Source organism: Cervus canadensis, chromosome 7, assembly GCF_019320065.1.
Source record: "Cervus canadensis isolate Bull #8, Minnesota chromosome 7, ASM1932006v1, whole genome shotgun sequence".
Taxonomy (NCBI): domain Eukaryota; kingdom Metazoa; phylum Chordata; class Mammalia; order Artiodactyla; family Cervidae; genus Cervus; species Cervus canadensis.
The window spans coordinates 26,536,437-26,551,312 of NC_057392.1; the positions used below are offsets into that span (position 1 = coordinate 26,536,437).

The window sequence follows — 14,876 nt, forward strand, 5'->3', positions numbered from 1 at the left end:
AAAAGCATGATTTAAATAATCATTTAATTTACAATATTTTCTAATTTCCCTTGGAATTTCTTTTTTGACCTAATTTTTAGAAATGTGCTTATTTCCAACACAGGAAGATGTTTTGCTTACAATGATGTTACTAATTTCTAGGAAAATTTCACTAGGGCCAGAGCACATTCTCTTTATAATGACTATCCTTTGAAATTTGTTGAGATTTGCTTTATGCTCAGCATATTATCATTTTTGGTAGAGATATTGTGAACACATCAGAAGAATGACAGTTTTATATGTATAACACACATGCACACACAGAGACACATATGCATATATATGCATGCATGCACATGTGCTCAGTCACTTCATGTCCGACTGTTTGTAAACATATGGACTCTGGCATCTCCCTGATCAAAGGGTACAAATATATATGTATATACAAAGCATGCAAATAAGCTGATGTAATTAACTTGTGTAGATCACTGTATATATATTTGCATTATTTGCATTGATCAGATAATCTCTACTGTTGCTGATTTCTTATGTCACATGTTGTATTTTCCAAAGATAGTTGCAAAAATACCTTCCACCATACAAGGTATTCAACAATGTGTCCTGGCTACTCTTCCCTCCAGAGACGAGGTTGATTGCTCCCTTTGAACCTAGTGGGTTTGGGATGACTTCAACAATAGAGAATGGGAAGAATTCAACCGTGTGACTTCCAAGGCTAGGTCATAAGTGTGATTTGGTGTCTGTCTTGTTTGCTGGCAAACGCGCGCTTAAGAGCCCTCAGCTGCTACTGAAGAAGGGCTGGATCAGAGCACTGTGTCATGGGGTGGACACGTGGAAAAAGACAACATGCAGACATTCTGGTCAGCAGTCCTAGCCTTCCTAGCTTCACCAGACTTTGAGTGGGTCTTCAGGTAACTCCAGCTCTTAGTCACAGAATCACTTTAGCCTTCACATCTTCCCAGCTGAGGCCTCACACATCATGAGGGAGACACAGCTACTCTTTCTTATTTTTTAGTTGCTCAGTCGTGTCGGATCTTTGCAACCCCATGGACTGTAACCCTCTAGGTTCCTCAGTCCATGGGATTTTCCAGGCAAGAATCCTGGAGTGGCATGCCATTTCTGTTTCCAGGGTTTTTTTTTTTTCCAATGCTGGGATCGAACCCACGTGTCCTGCATTGGCAGGCAGGTTCTCTACCTCTGAGCCACCAGGGAAGCCCCACGGCTATCCCTACTGTGCTCCATCTGAATTGCTAACCCACAAAATCTGTTAGCATTACAATATTATTGTTTTAAGCTGTTAAGTTTGGGGCTCATCTGTCTGGCATCAGTGGTGACTGGGGTAGAAATGTAGGATCTGGAAATAGGGTGCTACCCATGACCAAAACCTAACACAGCCAGCATGGGTCTCAGGACCAACACGGAGCAGAAGCTGGAAAGGCCAGTGAGGAGGCTATTAGTGTAAACTTGAAATCCCTTGAGAAGATGTTATCGTAGGCGGGAGAGCAGTAGGACATTATTAGTGGACTGAAAGAAGGTAACCCTTTTATGTCATGCCATGAAGTTTGGCAACTATTCTCCATGGTGTTATAGAAAATGCATCTAATGAATCAATGGATTTGCATAAGGAGTTACCTGGGCAAAATCTTAAAAGTGCCAAGTCTTTTTACTTGGTCACAAATAATAAGATACAGATAGAGAGCAAAAAATTTTCAAGACAGTTTTTAAAAACTATAAAGGAGTCAGGTTTTTAGAGTTTAAGAATAAAACTGTTCTTATTCCAGTCAGAGCAAAAGATTCTCAAAGTAAAAAAGATAATTTTAAAAGATACATGCACCCCTATGTTCATAGGAGCACTATTTACAGTAGCCAAGACATGGCAACAACCTATATGTCCATCGACAGGTGAATGGATAAAGAAAATGTGGTGCATATATACAATGTATATATACTACTTAGTCTTAAAAAACAAAACAATGCCATTTGCAGCAACATGGATATAAATAGAGATTATCATACTAGGTGAAGTAAGTCAGAAAGAGAAAGACAAATACAATATGATATCCCTGATATGCAGAACCTAAAAGGTGAGACTGATGAACCTATCTAAAAAACAGAAACAAACAGACGGAGTGAACAGACTTGTGGTTGCCAAGGAGGAGGGGGGTGGGGGAGGGATGACGGGGATTTCGGGATGAGCAGCTGCCAACAGTTATATAGAATGGGTAACAACAAAGTCCTACCGTACAGTGCTGTGTATTCAATATCCTGTAATAAACCTGCAATGAAAAAGAATATATATTTTAAAAATATAAATTAAAAGAGGACAGAATCTCTGGGCAAATATCAAATATAGGACTTTGTCAGGAAAACATCTCAAAGTTTAGCAGTGATTTTGTTAAATTCCCAATTGACCGGAATGCCTAAGGATTTAATCTTATGCCTAAATCAATGTTAAAAAATTAAAGCTCAATTTTAAAAACCAATGATTTTTAAATCAAAGTTGTTCAATGTTTCCAAATTAGATTACTCATTTTTGTACATGTATATGCATAAGAAATTTCTAGAGGCCTATAGACTGACATGAAAACAAAGGATCCCTCTGGGACACAGAATGAAGAATATAGGAAGGGGGAAATTTTTCTTTATGTTTCTGTATATTTCTGTATTTTCTGTTTTTTTTTTTTTCAGTGAGAACGCATTGATTTTATAAAGGTTAATTTGAATTTCTCGGTGAATATAGCAACATGTGTGGTTTTATGTTCTTGCCTCAGTTGAATCTACCAAGCATAGTTTAATCTTCATTTGATAAATTGTCATTTTATGCTCTTCATAGTTTCATTATTTGCTCAATACAAATGTAGATATGTGATGGACTGAATCTATTCTTATGTGGAACATAATTTCATAGTACTTTTTGCAACTAAACCCTTTATATATAATGTTTATTGATTTTCTCTTGGTTTCTCTTCTAAATGTAAAGTTGTTTTCTAAAAAAGAATGTAAAAACTTCCCAATGAAGTCGTGAGAACATAAAGACGTCCTCGACTACAGGCATTATTTGAAATCATTCTGAAAGTGCCAACCAATGCAAAAGGGGAAAAGATATAAGAGGAGAAAACAAACAATTATTTGTGGATCATAGTGTTGTCTATACAGAAAACCTGAAAGAATAAAAATCTATTGGAACTGGTAGCAGCGGTCATTAAGGTACCAACTTCTAGATAAATATGTCCCCATACCAACTGCTAAGAGAAAAAAAAAAGCTTTGCTTCATTAAAGATAATATTTGTCTATACTAGCAATAACCAACTAGAAAACATTCTTAAAAGGAAGAAAAAATTCCATTCCCGATAGCAACAAAAAACTAAAATATAGTAGAAGTTCAACAACAAATGTTCGATACCTTTTTGAAGAAAACCATGAACATTACTGAAAGACATTTGTAAGATATAACCACGGAATTTCTTGAGTATGAGAGTGATACTCATTGGACACGTACTACGTGGCAGGCACTATGCTACTCTCCATATGTGTTATATATAATTCTCGTAAGAGTCCCATGACATGGGTTCTATTATTACCTCTGCTTGAAAGATGAGGACACTGAAGATTCACAAGATGAACCGACTGGCCAAAGGAGAAACGCTGTCTTTGTTTCTGTTCTGTTCAGTCGCTAAGTCGTGTCCAGCTCTTGAGACCCCATGGACTACAGCACAACAGGCTTTCCAGTTTCACTATCTCCTGGAGTTGGCTCAAATTAATGTCCACTGAGTCAGTGATGCTATCTAACCATCTCATCCTCTGCCGCTCCCTTCTCCCACCTTCAATCTTTCCCTTCATCAGGGTCTTTTCCAATGTGTCAGTTCTTCTCATCAGGTGGCCAAAGTATTGGAGCTTTAGCTTCAGCATCAGTTCTTCCAATGAATATTCAGGGTTGATTTCCTTTAGGATTGACTGGTTGGATCTCCCTGCAGTCCAAGGGACTCTCAAGAGTCTTCTCCAGCACCAAAATTCAAAAGCATAATTCTTCAGTGTTTAGCCTTCTTTATGGTTCAACTCTCACATCCTTGTAGCTTTCCTTCCAAGGAGCAAGCATCTTTTAATCTCATGGCTTCAGTCACCATCCACAATGATTTGGGACCCCAAGAAAAGAAAATCTGTCACTGTTGCCATTTTTTCCCATCTATTTGTCATGAAGTGATGGGACTGGATGCCGTTATCTTCATTTTTTTTTTTTAATCTTCGTTTACTGAATGTTGAGTTTTTAGCCAGCTTTTTCACTCTCCTCTTTCACCCTCATCAAGAGGCTCTTTCGTTCCCCTTCACTTTCTGCCATTAGAGTGGTATCATCTGCATATCTGAGGTTGTTCATATTTCTCCTGGTAATCTTGATTCCAGTTTGTGATTCATCCAGCCCAGCATTTTGCATGATGTATTTTGCATATAAGTTAAATAAGCAGGCTGACAATATATAGCTTTGTCATACTCCTTTCCCAATTTTGAACCAGTTCACTGTTCCATACCTGATTCTGTTGTTTCTTTGTCCTCATATAGGCTTCTCAGGAGGCAAGTAAGGTGGTCTGGTATTTCCATCTCTTTGGGAATGTTCCACAGTTTGTTGTGATCCACACAGTCAGAGGCTTTAGTACAGTCAGTGAAGCACAGGTAGCTGTTTTTCTGGAATTCCTTTGTTTTCCCTAGGATCCAATGAATATTGGCAAGTTGATCTCTGGTTCTTCTGCCTTTTCCAAACTCAGCTTGTAATCTGGAAGTTCTTGGTTCATGTACTGCTGAAGCCTAGCTTGAAGGATTTTGAGCTTAACCTTGCTAGCATGTGAAATGAGTGCCACTGTGCGATAGTTTGAACATTCTTCGGCATTGCCCTTCTTTGTTGAGTGCCTGTTTAATCATTGTTTCCTCATGGTGCCTTGTCATTTCTTTCCAAATGGTTATAGAGTCAATGCAATTCCAAGCAAAATCTTAAGAGGAAGATTTTTGAAACTTAAAACTTCATCTGGAAGAGTAAATGTTAAAAACTGCTTAAGGTGTTCTTTTAAAAGAAGACTAATGAAGAAGAAATTGCTCTAGTAGGGCTTAAAATAGTGTCATTAAAGGGGTGTGATAGAGGCAGAGAAATCAATTCATGTACTGACAATGTTGTTATTTCAAATTTGGAGTGAAGTGAATTCAATAAGTGGTATGGGAACAACTGGATATCCAGTTGCAAACCGTGAGACTAGCTAGCTTCTTCAAAAATAATAAATAAAATGAAATGAAAATGAATTGAAGTTCTCAATAAAGTGATAAGAATACCAACAGAAAATATAGGAGAATATACATAAGGATGGGCTTCCCAGGTGGTGCTAGTGGTAAAGAACCCTCCTGCCAATGAAGGAGAGCCGGGTTCAGTCCTGGGTCAGAAAGATCCTCTGGAGGAGGAAATGGCAAACCCACTCCAATATTCTTGCCTGGAGAATTCCATGGACAGAGGAGCCTGGTGGGCTACAGTCCATGGGGTCTCAAGAGTCAGACACGACTGAAGTGACTGAGCTTGCACACACACATACATAGGACCGTCTTTCTAAGTAAGACATTAAATGTCTGAATTCTGAGCACTTCTCTAGCAAATTATTGGAATCCAAGGAGAGGGGTGTTGGAACCTTCTGCCTATAGCCAGTGGGTCAGAAACAGAAGTGACAACTTGGACTTGCCATTGGCCTTGGCCACTGAACTGCCAGGGAAGTCCCCGATTATTTAATTTAATTCTTACAACAACTCCATGAGGTTGGTTTTAATTTTCACACAAATTTTCTGTTTTAGAGTAATTTTGGATTTAAGAAAAATGGCAAAGACAGTACAGAGAATTCCTGTTTCCTCCATACTCAGTTTCCTTTCTTATTAATATTTTCCACTAATATAGTACATTTGTCAAAATTAAAGATCTAATCTTGATACATTTTATTAATTGCCTATAGACTGTGTGTGTCTATATGTGCTCAGTGGAGTCTGACTCTTTGCGACTCAGCCAGGCTCCTCTGTCCATGGGATTTCCCAGGCAAGAATACGGGAGTGGGTTGCCATTTCCTTCTCCAGGGGATCTTCGCAACCCAGGGATGGAATCCAAGTCTCTTGCATCTCCTTCATTGGCAGGCAGATTCTTTATCATTAGCATCACCTGGGAAGCCCTTATTAACTAAAGTTCATATTGATTCATATTGTACGCAGATCAGGTAGGAAGCTCTGGGGAAGGAGAACCAGGCATGGCTTTCTTGACAGAAGAGAAACCATTTTTGGTGTAAGCCATTCTGTGATTTAAGCCCAGCCACAGTGCTTGCCCTTGAAAGGTTTCAGGAATGAATGATCGTAAGGGAAATGAGAGAACGCAGGAACTATGGAAAAGCAGTCAAGAAACAACAGTTCAGTGATTAAAACAGAGTCTTACTTCCTCCTCAAGGTATGTAGTAGGTAACAATCTGATACATACCTTTGAGGTCTTCAGGAACTGAGGCCCTCATCCTGCTGGAGGGTGGAAAGATGATGCTGACTTCTGACTTTAAACTACTAAAGCTTGGCTTCTGTGGACTCTTGCCCCAATTCTATGTTGAATTCTCCTCTACACCAGCCGCTTCATGAATGTGCATATACCATCCAAGCCCTACCATGAGTATTCATGAATCCTTAGCTTAAGACTTCTCAAAACTTTGCTGTTTAGAGAGACACTGCTTTGGAGAAGATCCCCAGTGTGCTCCTTCCTTGCTACAGATATAGTAAATCCTTCCTTCTGCTCTCTGCCTTGGTCATGTCTTTCGGTTCAACACCCACCGAGAAGCAAACTCAGGTTTCCGGTAACAATATGATTTTTATCAAACGTCCTTTATCTGCTCCAGGATACGTTACATTTAGTTGTCATATCTTCTTATGCCCCTCTTGGTTGCAACAGCTTCTCAGCCTTTTCTTGTTTTTGCTGACCTTGACCATTTTGAGATGTCCCTTGAATTTACTAAAACCTTTTAAACGTGCTTTTCTATGAGAATTTAGAATGAATCAGTATAACTTTTCCCTTTGGAGCCAGGTAAGATCCTAAGGATTTCATGTTTGTAGCAATATTTTGAAATTTGAGTTCTAGTTTATCATTAACCTTCTCTTTATATGCTTCTGTTTTATCTCTTAAAAATTCTTTCTTAAATGTCTTAACATTAAAATATAAGTGTAAATTTTACTAGGATTTTTTTTCACTACTTTTACATGTTTTTAATATCCTTTTCTTTCTTGGATTCCTTGTTCTTTCCTGAAGGAAAAATTTTCAAGAAAAATGAATAGGTGAGAAACTTTCTAAGTCGTTTATGTTCATGTTTTCTTTAACCTGCAAAGTGAAGATGATATCTATCCTGTAAATAGTTGAAGATTAGGTGAAGCAAGAGTTAAACTTTTAGGAATGTGTCTGGCACGTTAGAAGCAATCAATGTTAGCTTTTGTTACTATTGCAGTGACTATGAATTATTTTGTAATTATAAAGAAAAATATACACAGACAAATGCAAATAAGGAAGTTAGTGGCAAGATAGTAGAGAAATATAACATATATATATATAAATATATAATCTATAATAAAGAAGGAGATTAGGTAGAGCAATAGAATAGGTGACGCAACCCCTGTAATCAACATGGTAAATATGGAAAAAGCCTGATCATTTTTGCCAGCCACTTTAACCTGGGTTATGCGGTCAGCTATAGTCCAGAAAGCCACGTGGGCATTCAAAGCCACACAGCCCATCTGTCTCCTCAGAGGTCACTGGAGTTTATCAGCTGTTGTGTACCCTTAGCATGAGTCAGGAGGGTGCCGGGGAAATGTCTTTCTAGTTACAAGGACTGACAATTTAGTTCAAAGATAAATAAACACAAAATAACACTTGAGAAGCATATGTCATGTCCAATGCAGACTGAGTCTTTCAGAAGAAGGTAAAAAGCATCTAGCGTATTCTTTACACAGACCAAAATTTCTTCAGTCGATTCTTTGCTGTTCATGAGCAAGGAGAGAGAACAAATTGTTATGCCCGATACCAGATTTCAGGGCTGGAATTTTGTAGTGTGATTCATGTGGCTATATTTAATATTTGCAGAGTCACAGAGTAACTCCAGTCGGAGTTCAGGGACGCCTTCACCCCAGGGATCCCTCTCTTCCAGGGCCCTGCTTAGAAACCCTTCGAGGGTGGTCTTGATCCAGCATAGAAACTCATTCCCCCTTAAACGGCTGTCCAGTGATTCCTTCAGGATCAATGCTGGCAAAACACATCTGAGTCTTTCGTGTTAACCTAAGGACGCGTTGCCCTTATAAATATAAAGTGTTTACCTCTCTTGATCTTGTTAAAGGTCTGTGATCAGTTGGGAATTTTTAACACCAGGCCTCTGGTAGTTTCCTGCGCTGGGCTAGTAGAATCCTGGAATGGGAGGAATACACACACAAAAAAAGAGAAAAGAAGTCAGATTTTTAAAAATGTGTGGGTTTGTGATCATTAGGGTAGGATATTGTGCTTGAGTCTTCTTAGGATGTACTTGTAAATATTGATAGAATAATATTTAAATAACAAAAGACGTGGCTTCATCAATTGGTACTTTAAAATCTTTCGCAGGAAAGAGAGAAAGGATAATGTGGCTAATAAAGGAAATGCTGATAAGTATTAAAAAAAACAGAACACTTCTGATGGCTTCACACTCCAAATGGAAGCCTGGGAAATAAGGAAACACAAAATAAAACAGCTGGGTGGACTCAAAGGAAATAAGAAAGGTTTTCTCCCCAGTACATTCCTCCAAACAGAAACTTCAGAGGAAAAATAAAATTGCTCCCAATCATTACAGGGGAACATTTAAGAATTCTAATATTGTAAATAGACATCCAGGCTGAGTTTTCCATGCAAAGCTAGAGCAGGAAATAAATCCTTAGGTATCAACTAAGAGACTAATACAGCAATAAGAGTATTTTCAGAGGTTTAAAGTAAATCACTAAAAATAAAATTGCAAAAACAACATAATGAAGACATTTTGTTAGATGTCACACATGACAACATATATACATACCCGGCTTTTTCTGAGATTGAACGAGATATAAAGTGCTTTGAAACTGTAAAACATTACTCAAATGTGTGGCAATATTAGGGTTATATGGGAAATAAAAGCATCAGAACTCTTCACCCTTCTCCCATTTCCCATTCCTTACATTTACCTTAAAATGCAAGAGTTTATTTCTAACCAAGAAACTAGAGAGGCTGCCTAATGTAAAATGGAATGCACAAAATCTGGCTTTTCCTTATTCTCTTATTGTTCAGTTGTGATAAGATTTGTTTTCCCAGTTGATATTTAAAAATAGTTTTGGAGAATTTCAAGCAGACACAGAGTTAGAAAGAATCGTATCATGAAGTCCAAGTTCTGTCTCATCCCTTAGCTTCAGCGCTTATTCATTTTTGCCCAGTCTTGTGTGTGCTGAGTCACTCAGTCCTGTCTGACTCTTTGTGACCCCATGGACTGCAGCCCACCAGGCTCCTCTGTCCACAGGATTCTCCACACAAGAATACTGGAGTGGGTTGCCATGCCCTCCTCCAGGGGATCTTCCTAAGCCAGGGATTGAACCCAGGTCTCCCGCATTGCAGGTGGAGTTTTTACCATCTGAGCCACCAGGGAAACCTGTCCTACTCCATCTCTAATCCTCCCTCCCTCAACTCAGGCTATTTTGAAGCAAACACCAGACATCATTATCATTTCAGTCAGAATTCCTAAAAGATAAAAACCATTCAAAGAGAACGTGAACCTCAATATCATGAAGTGAAAAATGTCTGACTCTTTAAGACCCCCTGGACTGTGGCCCTCCAGGCTCCTCTGTCCATGAGATTCTCCAGGCAAGAATTCTGGAGTGGGTTGCCATCCCCTTCTCCAGGGGATCTTCCCAACCCAGGGATCGAACCCAGGTCTCCTGCATTGCTGGCAGATTCGTTATTGTCTGAGCCACCAGGAAAGCTTAATATCACAATGGCACCTTAAAATAGGAGCAATTCTTTAATTTCATCCCAAACCAGTCAGTGCTTCATTTCCTTGATTGTCCTATAGTTTTTTTTTTAACAAGTGGTTTGGATCAGGATCCAAAAAGTGGCTTATCATTGTGGTTGATTGATTACCTCTTAAGACTAAAAACTCATGGGTGCCATACAACATGGCACATTAACAATAGCCCCAATTAAAAAAAAAAATCTATGGGTGCTGCAATGATCTCCCCACCACCCCCCTAGGTCAGCAGGGCTGACCTAGGACTCAGGACCTCACCCTCTGCCTGAAAAGGGCTCTTCCTTGAGTTCCCCTCTTCTTCACTTATCTCCAGGCTCCACAGGCTCTGAGGATCTAGCAAAGATGTTAGGACCTACAAGTCAATGAGAAAACTGTTTTTAAAAGCCTCCGACATATACTTGTCCTTGATCCTTAAAGCCTGCGTTGGTCACTGGTTTAAGAAACGTGGAGAACAGTCTCGTAGAAATTTCTGTGTAAATGTAAAGCGGTATCGTTGTCCTTGTAGAATGTTTTAGAGGGGAGAGCGTCACACAGGAAGGACACAGAAAACTGAACCATGAGCCGTGGATGTTGCCACCTTCTGAGCATCCTTAACTTAACCAGACAGTTATTCACAGGCTCAGAAACCTCTGGGACAAGAAGCCATGGCTGTAAGTCAAGAGAGGAAAAATTGACTATTTCCTTGATACCCACTGAAGAGAAGAAAGTCAGGTAGAGAGTAGATCATTTAAGTACAGGAAGAGGGAAAGCTCCCCCAAGTCAGTGTCCAGTTACTCAATAGGATGACAGGATAAACCACGCAGTAAATGGAGTCTCTTGCTTAGCCCCAAAGTTTGAGGAATTGTCTCCTTAAGTTTTCAGTAGTAAAGAATTAGGTGAGTGAATCTATCCCTCCCACCTCCGTTCTTCTCCCAGAGGAGAAAATGGTGGCCTAGAGGGGCTATGAGATTTGCCCCAAATTGACCCACTTACCTGCAGAGTGCGATACCTTGGCCACATGAAGCAAAGAGCTGACAAATTCCCTCTGTCCACGGGAATTTCAGGAGTGGGTTGCCATTTCCTCCTCCAGGGGATCTTCTCAACCCGGGAATCAAACCTGTGTCTCCTGCATTGGCAGGCAGCCTCTTTACCCCTGAGCCGTTAGGAAAGCCCCATTGGGGAGCTTGCTGCTGCTGCTGCTGCTAAATCACTTCAGTCGTGTCCGACTCTCTGCGACCCCAGAGACGGCAGCCCACCAGGCTCCTCTGTCCCTGGGATTCTCCAGGCAAGAACACTGGAGTGGGTTGCCATTTCCTTCTCCAATGCATGCCTGCATGCTAAGATGCTTCAGTCGTGTCCAACTCTGTGTGACCCTGTGGACAGCAGCCCACCAGGCTCCTCCATCCATGGGATTCTCTAGGCAAGAATACTGGAGTGGGTTGCCATTTCCTTCTCCACTGGGGAGCTTAAGTACTGTCAGTTGGAGAAGAGGAGAGAGGATGTAGCCAGTTCAGAGAAGAGCGAATGATCTTTAGGAAAGGTGAAGGTGCCCTAAGAGGAAAGGATGGGAGACACGATGGTTTGTGAGGAGTCTGGTTTTGGGGCCAACATCTGGTCTCCTGTCCTGGGGTAAGGCTGGATCTTCCCAGCTGACGACCCTCCCGGAGAGGGAATTTAAGTCAATTGAGTTCCTTTTGGAGGATCTGACTCTAGGGAGCTAAGAGGGGATTCAGAGAAAGCCTCTTCCTGGGTGTGCTGCTTTTCCAGTGGCTTTAGCTCAAAATAATTAGTATCCTACCTAAAGCAACATATTTTGGGGTGGTATGTCCTGAACTCCTTCACTGTTTAGTAAATGTTTGTTGAGTATCCCAATGCCACAGGATCAGGTGGAGAGGGAGGTGGGAGGGGGGATCAGGATGGGGAATACATGTAAATCCATGGCTGATTCATGTCAATGTATGGCAAAAACCATTACAATATTGTAAAGTAATTAACCTCCAACTAATAAAAATAAATGGAAAAAAAAAAAGCATACTTGGGGATTTTTTTTTTTTTTTTTTTGTTTTAGCACTAGGCTTGTTTCTGCCTCAATCCTAGAGAACCCAGGTTTGATCCCCGGGTCAGGAAGATCCCTTGGAGGAGGACATGGCAACCCACTCCAGCATTCTTGCCTGGAGACTCCCATGGACAGAGGAGTCTGGTAGGTCATAGTCCATGAGGTCTCAAAGAGTCAGACACAACTGAGAACCTTTCACTCTTGTTTCTCTGAATTCAAGCCTCACAGCGTATCCTCAGGTGGAATACTCTGGAAGGTGGGGGTTTCTGTCATCCACTTGAGCGCTGGTATTCGCATCATCACCCCTTATCTGCTCTTTCCTGCACCGTCTTTACCTCCTCATCTCCCTGCGACAACTGAGGATCAACGTTTTTTGTGCAGAGGGTGTCCACGCCTGGCTGTCAGGAAGGTAAAAAGACGTCTACAAGGTGTGCAGGCGGCTGTCTGCCCTTGAACTCTTTTCTTTTCTGCTCACTTCAGAACTGTCGTTTGAAAGATAACTTTCATTATCACCATGGTCCAACCCCCTCTTTTTCTAGATGAGAACGCTGGAGCCTAGGGAGGCGGGGGTCTGGCTCAAGGTCGCCCGAAGCGTCCATGGCAGAGCCGGGCTCGGAGGCCGGGTCCCCGCCTTGCTCTGTGGATCTTGCTTTATCACACAGGACAATCCAATCTATTCAGCAAAGGAGGGATTTGTGTGGAAATGGCTTCCATTTGTGTGTGAGATAACCGACACGGAATTTCTTGGGTAGTTGAGGGGAAAAAGAAAAAATCCCTACTGGGAACACATTTAAAATGAAAAGCTGTGAAAATGGACGCCTTTCCGAGCAAAGGTGTTTAACCGGCTTCCTGGAGTGACTTGTGTTGGGAACACTTAGGAAGCACATGCTGACCCAGTTAACACAAGGGAGGCATCAGACTCCAGCCAAAGGAGTCCTAAGAGAGAAAGGCGTCTTTTTTGGAAAAGTACACCAATACCATCTTCATTTTTTTCCATTTTACTTTGTTTATTAAGGTAATACGTGCCCATAGGGACAGTTTCAGTAGGAACCTGAATCTAATTATGAGGAAACATCTAGATGCGAGCCATTCGAAGAGCCACCTGGAGTCCTGTCTTCCAAAAAGACAGCATCATTACAGAACAGAAAAAAAGTCTAGCGGGGCAAGGATTCTTCTATCCTTGAAGAGTCCAAAGAGATAGAACATCCAAGTGCCAACTCTGAAATCTGATTAAACCCTGGACGGAATGAAAAGGTATGCAAACAACATTTGGGGGACTATTGAGGAAATTCGTGGATTGTTTATCGGTCCACATGGGAGATCACAGGGGATCACGGTGAATTTCCTGAGATGCGGGGATGACACTGTGTGTGGAGGAGAATGTCCTTGTTCTCAAGAGACACCAGCTGGAGTACTTATGAATGAAGCTTTGTGATGTTTTTCAACTCACTTCAAGCCGTGCAGAGAAAAAATGAGGGAGGGAGAAAGCGAATGTGGAACCCAGGCTAAGAGTATGTGGATACGACTTACTGCACTATTCTTTACCTTTTATATAGATTTGAACATTTTCAAGAGAAAAGTCAGAGACAAAAGTCGTGTGGGAAAAATCTCACTACAAAAAATGTGGTCTCCTGTTTCTGCCCACTTCCTGTTTCCCACGCTATCTGCTTTCAGTGTATTTCTTTGCTTAATCTGGTACGTACCTCCAAATGTAAAAATAAATGCAGATACTGCTGTTTCTTTAGTCTACAATTTTAGATCTGTCTAATAACTTTCTAGGATAATAGGTGACACTTTCAGCTCTTTTGCGGTGAGATCCACGTTTGACCTTTTTACTCTTGTAACTGAATGACGTAAGGCCATACACTGATTAACAAGTGAGTACACAATGATGACAGTTCCTCATTTGTAAAAATGACCTTTTTGACTTAGTTGCTTTATTTCTTCAGTTGCTTTCCTTTTTATGAGCTATTGTTCAGTGTTTTCTCACCTAAAAATAACAGCTCTGTAACATCCCACTCAATGCCATTTCCACATACGTCATCCCTGATAGTTCAGCTGGCAAAGAACCGCCTGCAATGCAGGAGATCCGGGTTTGATTCCTGGGTCGGGAAGATCCCCTGGAGAAGGGATAGGCTACCCACTCCAGTTTTCTTGGGCTTCCCTTGTGGCTCAGCTGGTAAAGAATACGCCAGCAATGCTGGAGATCTGGGTTCAATCCCTGGGTTGGGAAGATCCCCTGGAGGGGAGAAAGGCCAGTATTCTGGCCTAGAGAATTCCATGAATAGTCCATGGGGTCACAAAGAGTGGGACACGACTGAGCAACTTTCCCTTTTCTTCCTTAGGACACCTGATGTGGAGATCTCCCAGCACAGGTCTGGGTCTGGACTGTGCGCTCCTCAGGGTTACCGCCCTACAGTTAACTGACTTTCCCCCACCACCGCCCTGCGAATTCCTACACCTTCTCTCCCAGATTCTGCATCCCAGATTTTCTGGATCCCATGTTTTCTTTGCTTCTTTATCTGATAGCTATCTGTGTTTTGTTGAGTAGTTGAATTCCATTCCAACTCCTGACCCTTTGTTTGTGACCTTTCTCTCTCTAAAAATTCTTGGGATATTTCTTTCCCTCTGACGTCCTGACTCTTTGATGTTGGTCTTTTTCTATTCATCACGCCTGGCATTCCGTGGAATTTTTTACTTGAAGACTTGCGTTCTTCACTTCTGGGAGAATTTATTGAACTATTTACTCATTAATTTCCTTCTTTTCATTTTCTCTGGTCTGTCTTTCTGGG

The 14,876-nt window shown here is 41.1% G+C and overlaps 1 long non-coding RNA gene across 1 annotated transcript in view; it reads left to right on the forward strand.

Annotated features, from left to right (window-relative positions):
• The window catches only part of LOC122445216, a 35,702-nt gene extending 21,168 nt beyond the window's left edge, over positions 1 to 14,534 (forward strand). The window contains exon 3 of the long non-coding RNA XR_006270478.1: positions 14,430 to 14,534. This is a non-coding gene — a long non-coding RNA (uncharacterized LOC122445216). The remainder of the gene's footprint in view (positions 1 to 14,429) is intronic.
• The last annotated feature ends 342 nt before the right edge of the window (positions 14,535 to 14,876 follow it).